We start from the raw sequence: 6000 nt of genomic DNA, 5'->3' as shown, positions 1-6000 counted from the left end.
TTTTTCCCTTTTTTTTTTTCATAAAAGGGCTGGAGTGATAGCATAGCGGGTAGGGCATTTGCCTTGCACGCAGCCAACATGGCCGACGCGAGTTCGATTCCTCCGCCCCTCTCGGAGAGCCCGGCAAGCTACCGAGAGTATCTCGCCCGCACGGCAAAGCCTGGCAAGCTCCCAGTGATGTATTCGATATGCCAAACACAGTAACAGCAAGTCTCATGATAGAGACGTTACTGGGCCCGCTTGAGCAAATCGATGAACAACGGGAGGACCGTGACCATGGGCATAAAAGGCAAAAACTGGGGCCGAATTGATAGTACAGTGAGTAGGGCATTTGCCTTGCACGGGGGCAACCCAGGTTCGATCCCAGGCATCCTAAATGGTCCTCTGAGCCAGGCCAGGAGTGATGCCTGAGAGCAGAGCCGGGAGTAAGCCCTGAGCACCACCAGGTGTCCTTCCCCACCCTAAAAGACATGAAGAAGATCTTGAAAGGAGCTCTCTGCTTGACTGCTGGAAGCAACAGAGACTGTTGGGGGCCTGCAGGGGGTGCAATCATCGGTGTCACAGTCAGGACGACCTCACCAGCAGGTGCTCACTGTGTCCACTCCCCTTCCTTGGGTGAAGAAAGGTATTTGAGCACCCCTCCTCCTTCAGACATTTCCTCAGTACATCGTGATGATGGCTTCTTTTGAGATTGTGGGCAGAAAATCTTGTAACTCAGTGTCACTGGTCAGAGCTGCCAAGGTTTGAAACTCTTGGAGGTCAAGATAGGGGTTCTTTGATCTAATTGAGTCACCTGGATTCTGGCTGAGGGTCCTCCAGTATAAAATGGTGTTAAAAACATTGCTAAATGTTTACGACAACAGCTGGTGAGGAGTAAGGGCTTGTGTGCATGCAGGGACGAACACATGCACATAGGCATGCATGCAGGCACAGAACAGGTACGCACACAGGTATACACATAGCACTCATGCACACAGCATGCATGTACGAGGAAGGCACGTAGGTATGCACACAACATGCACACACTATGTAAACCACTTCATTGCAATTTAGATACTACTGCAGGCGCTGTGTTCAGTGACCATTGCGTTCTTTTCTCCTTTCTTCACTTTCCTTCCTGTCTGGTAAGCATATATTTTAAAGTTCTTTTATTGAAACATTACTTGTCAAAATTATTTTTTAATTTTCTCTTCATCTTTGAAGAGCCACGGTAGGAGAATTGGGAACACTAAGCCCTGTGAATTACAGGAAAAAGGAAATGCAGGGCCCTGCAGAAATAAGAAGAAATGACTCCTAATTTATTCAACAAAGAGAGAAAACAGAAGAAAATATTCCGGATTGAGTTAAGGTCAGGCAAAACTGAAACCGTCGGTGGGTTTCAAAGATGCAGAGGATGAATGACCAAGTATCGCCTTAAAAGATAGGTAGTTGAAGAGTTTGAAAATAATGACCCAACATCATAAAAATTAATTTCCTTAGTTTAGTATCGGAAGGAAATCCAGTAGCTGGGTGGGTGCGTGGAGGCACACCCGGCGGGGCCCCAGGTCAGTCCTCGGTGCCATCAGCACCACGTGGTGCCAGGGATGGGACAGGCTTCCTGCGTGTGCTCCAGCTAGTTTGCATCCTTCCGACATTGGGCTGGCGCTTCCTGCCCGCAGCATCACCTGCTGAAGTTGGAGGTGTGGGGTTATGCGAGATGGCCAGAAGTAGATGACAAGTGGTTTTCACTTTATTTCTGGAACGTGTTTCTGCAGAACCCTGCATTTCCTTCTTCCTTCTAACGCCAAAGCCCCCAAACATAGTCTAAAATGCAAAAACAGTGCTGGAGCAACCGGACAGCGGGAAGGCGCTCACCTTGCACGTGACCACCCGGTTTGCTTCCCGGCATCCCATAGGGTCCCTGGGGCGCCACCAGGAGTGATCCCTGAGCACAGAGCAGGAGCAATGCCTGAGCACCGCAGGGCGTGGCCCCCAAACCAGTCTCATAGACAATGGCAAGGGGAAAAACCCACCGTCGCCAGCGCAGAACTATCTGAAACATCCCCCAACACCTTTCAAGATACACCCGCACGGGAACCTGCTTCAGTGGAAACTGCCGTGCACGCGGGGACCGCCAGCTGCGCCCGTGTCACTGGACTCCGCCAGCAGCTGTCTGTCCTCCTGTGCCCTTCCCCGAGCGGCCGCGCGCGTCTCTCGGGGGCTCCGTGGCCCGGGCCGGCCCGCCGACAAAGTTTGGCCGAGCTGCTCGGCGCGGGGCGGGGACGGTCGGGGCGCGGCGCGGCGCGGGGCAGGTGGCGGCGGCGGCGGCGGCGGCGGTGGCGGCGGCGGCGGCCGGGCAGGAAGCGGCGGCGGCGGGCGCGGCCGCGGCGAGGGCCCCGCCCGGGCTGGGCTGCCGCCGAGCGTGACGCGAGAGGCGGGGTCACGTGACGCCCGTGGAATGCCAACAATGTAGCGAATGTCCCACTTGGGTCTGCGCGCTGGCTGCGCGGCGTGAGCCCCGGGAAGATGGAGCCGCCGCCGCCCCGGGCCCCGCGCGCCCCCCGGGGACAGCCGTCGCCGCGGCCCCCGGCGCCCGGACTCCCGGCGCGCGACTGCCCGGCCGGGCGGGCGAGGACGCCGCGGAGGGCGTAGACCGCGCCCCGGAGGTGAGGCGGGGCGGGGGCCGCTGGGGGGCCCGGGCACGGGCCGGTGGCGCCCACCCGGGGGCGCGTGGCGGCGCGGGCTCGGCTGCCGGCGCGGGCGGGGGCGGCGGGGAGGAAGCGGCGGCGGCCGGTGCCCGCGCCCTGCCCCCACGGCCTCCGCCCGCGGGGTCCGGCAGCCCCGCGGGGCAGTCTCGGGACCGCGGCCCTCCCGCCGCGCGGGGCCGGGCGGGGGCGGGCGCCGGGGCCGGCAGGGCAGCGCCGCTTTGTGCGGGTCGGCGGCGTCGCGCAGCCTCGCCCTCCCCTTCGGGCGGCGGGGCCGGGCCGGGCCGGGGGCGCAGGCGGGCCGGCTGGCGTCCCGGACGCTGCCCGCGCTGGCCCTCCTCGGCGCCGACCCCGGGCACGGCTGGCGCCCGCCCCCGGCGCACCCGGCCCGGCCCGGCCCGGCCCGTCCCGGCCGCGCTGCCCGAGCTGCTCCCGGGGCGTCCGCGGGGCGCAGCCCGAGCTCGGGGGCGCGTCCGGGGCCGGCGGCGCGGCCGTTGCATAACGCGCCCCGCCGGAGCCAACTTTCTGGAGCCCGGCGCGTCTGATGCAACCGCGGCGGCGGTGGGTCCCGGTCCGGCCGAGCCCGCCCTCCCCCTACCGCCCCGGCTGGGGGACCCGGGCACGGCCCCGGGCTGCAGCGGCGCTGCCTGGCGCCGGCCGCGCTCCACCGGGCCGGGGTCCAGGCGAGCACCCGCCGAGTGGCTCGGTGCGGCCGTGCGGGGACCGTGCGGGGACGGTGCGCCGCGTGTGGACTCGCTGGTCTTCACACCCCGGCGGGCTGCGAGCGGGAGTGAGCGCGGTGCGCCCGTCAGCTGCCCTGGAGAAGTGTCTGCGCGCAGGACAGTCCCGGGCGCGTCGGCCCGGCGCACAGACCGCAAGCGCGGCCGCCGCCCCGCCCCGAGCCCGCAGCACCGTCGGGACCGCTCCTGCCGGCGCGTCCCAGCTAGGCCCTCACCACTGTACCGTCTCTCTGGCCCCAAACAGAAGCAGATACGTGCTTCAGAAGCTAATTTAAATGCATTTAAATTGCCCGTGTGTTATGAAGAAATTTTCCAAAATTGAGTGAAAAAGCATGACCTGAGCCCGAGAGGCGTTCTTTGGGGATTTTCACCCGGAAGGTGAGGGACCTTCCCTGAGTCGGTGGAAAGTATGCTTCGGAAATTTGTCTTGCAGAGATAGATGTTGCTGCGTATTTTCAGTTGAGCCCCGGCTGAAGTCCCGGCGTGTGGTATCGCTGTTTGATTCCACTGGAGACTGAAGCTGCTTGCTGTCTTCTGAGGGTTTTCTTCAGAAGCTGTCATAGATGGGTGGCAGAGGTGGCCCAGATTTAGGGTCCCGGTGGCTTACATGGAGAGGGGGGAGGGTAAGGGTATCTACTTCTCTGCCTACCTTGCCGGGGGCAGTGCCTGGGGAATCTGGACCTGAGGAGTCTGTGCTGGGACCCCCCGCACAGTCCAGACCTCATCTCACCAGCCCCTGGAAGCAGCTGTCATACTGCTGTCAGGCGTGGGAAACGATCCTTGTCTACTCATTTCTCCGGGAGCTGTGAAACCCAGGTTAGATGGAGGAGTTGAAAAGGGAAAAGGGAAGTCAGTCCTAAATCTAGGTCCACTGCCTTCCCTCCTGGAAAAGGTTTCTGGGGACGAATAGTGAAGCCTGACAAGTTTATTCGGGAAACAGAGAGGGAAAGGAAAGAGAGTGGGAGGGAGAGATGGATGGAGGGAGGAGAGAGTAAGAGCCTAGGATGGTGATGGGGAGGAGAGAGGAGTCTTGTATGACAGAGCACAGGCATCTCCAGAAGGGACCCTGCATGCTAAAGAAATGACACTTCTTGGGGCGATGCGGGCCAGGAGCATCTTTCCTCTGCTAGGATAGTTTAAACAATTTACCCAAGCTGCAGGGTGGGGGCATCCCCCTCCCCCCACCCCCACCTCTTCCTCCTGGAGAGCTCCAAGCTCTAGATCGTCCTTAGATATTCTTTGTTCCAGCTGTGGATCCTCTCCTCCCAGGAGTCCGGCCTGGAATTCCACGCCCAGAATTCTGCGTCTCAAAGTTCTTTCAGACTGGGCCTGGGTCTCAAAAGCTTTGATGCCTTGTGCTGGTTCCAGATGGCGCTTCCCCCAACCCAGATCACCTGGGAACCTAGCTTTCTCTCTGCAACAGGTGGCAGCAGAACTGTTTCAAGACAGAATGTAGGAAGTCTGTTTTAAATTATAATTATCAGAACACCATGTCATTTGGCCTTTCATAAAATTTGGGCTCCTTAACCAGGCATATAGAACATTGGTTAATGATTATCCCATCATTTCTTTGAAATTAAAGTTGCTAAACATTAAATAAATCTAACAATATCAAGCAGTTTAAAATGACATCTGAGCAGATGTCATATGGAATTATTAAGGTAGGTTCCTAAAGTCGTGGGAATTTACAACTGAAAGGAATTTTCTTCTATCCCAGTTTGACAGGGTTTTAAGTGTAATTTAAAGAGAGTTCCGCAGGTTTCTTTAACAAATCAAAGGAGGTGGGAGGGACTTTCCTTTGGTGGGAGGGGAATTTTTTTTTTTAATTTTTTTTAATTTATTTATTGAATCACTGTGGGAAAGGTTACAAAGCTTTCAGGTTTATGTCTCAGTCATGCAAATATCAAACACATTTCCCTTTACCAATACTTACTTTTTACCATGAAGAACCCCAATAAAACCCCACCCCCCACCCCTCCCCGTCCCTGTGAGGCAGATGAATTCTAGTTAACACTCTATCTGCTTTGATTAGATTCATTGTTTCAATAAAAGATTCACCACTATTATTTAGAGTTTAAGGTAAAGGCCCTCCCGTTGATCGTTGATCGTCGATTTGCTCGAGCGGGCCCAGTAACGTCTCCATTGGAGACTTTGTTGTTACTGTGTCTGGCATATCGATTTTACAATAAGAAGTCTTGTTATTTTATTTTATTTTTTGGGTCACATCCAGCAATGCACAGGGGTTACTTATGGCTCATGCACTTAGGAATTACTCCTGGCGGTGCTGGGGGGGGGGGGGGGGAATATGGTGCTGGGAATCAAACCCAAGTCGGCCACCTGCAAGGCAAATGCCCTACCCGCTATACTATCGCTCCAGCCCCAGTCTTGTTATTTTAAATACTGGGTTTTAAATAGTCAACCCTGTCTCCTAAACCTCTCTATGTGTGAGGACAGAAGGAGGTATTAAAGCTGATAAATTCAACAAATATGTGGGAAGGATTTGGGTAAGGGGGTTGGGCTTTATATTGGAAAAACCACTTTTGAAAAGCCACTTTTATGTTTTATTTCATGGTTAT

The 6000-nt window shown here is 57.0% G+C and overlaps 1 protein-coding gene across 1 annotated transcript in view; it reads left to right on the top strand.

Annotated features, from left to right (window-relative positions):
* Positions 1-2427: 2427 nt before the first annotated feature.
* The window catches only part of LATS2 (large tumor suppressor kinase 2), a 61182-nt gene continuing 57609 nt past the window's right edge, over positions 2428-6000 (top strand). The window contains exon 1 of the mRNA XM_056133018.1: positions 2428-2645. The gene's annotated coding sequence lies outside the window, so the exon portion shown is untranslated. The remainder of the gene's footprint in view (positions 2646-6000) is intronic.

This window comes from Sorex fumeus, unplaced genomic scaffold, assembly GCF_029834395.1.
Source record: "Sorex fumeus unplaced genomic scaffold, SorFum_2.1 ptg000095l, whole genome shotgun sequence".
In the NCBI taxonomy this organism is placed as follows: Eukaryota; Metazoa; Chordata; class Mammalia; order Eulipotyphla; family Soricidae; genus Sorex; species Sorex fumeus.
Note: the sequence above shows the minus strand (reverse complement) of the source record. Positions and strands in the feature narration are given on the sequence as shown.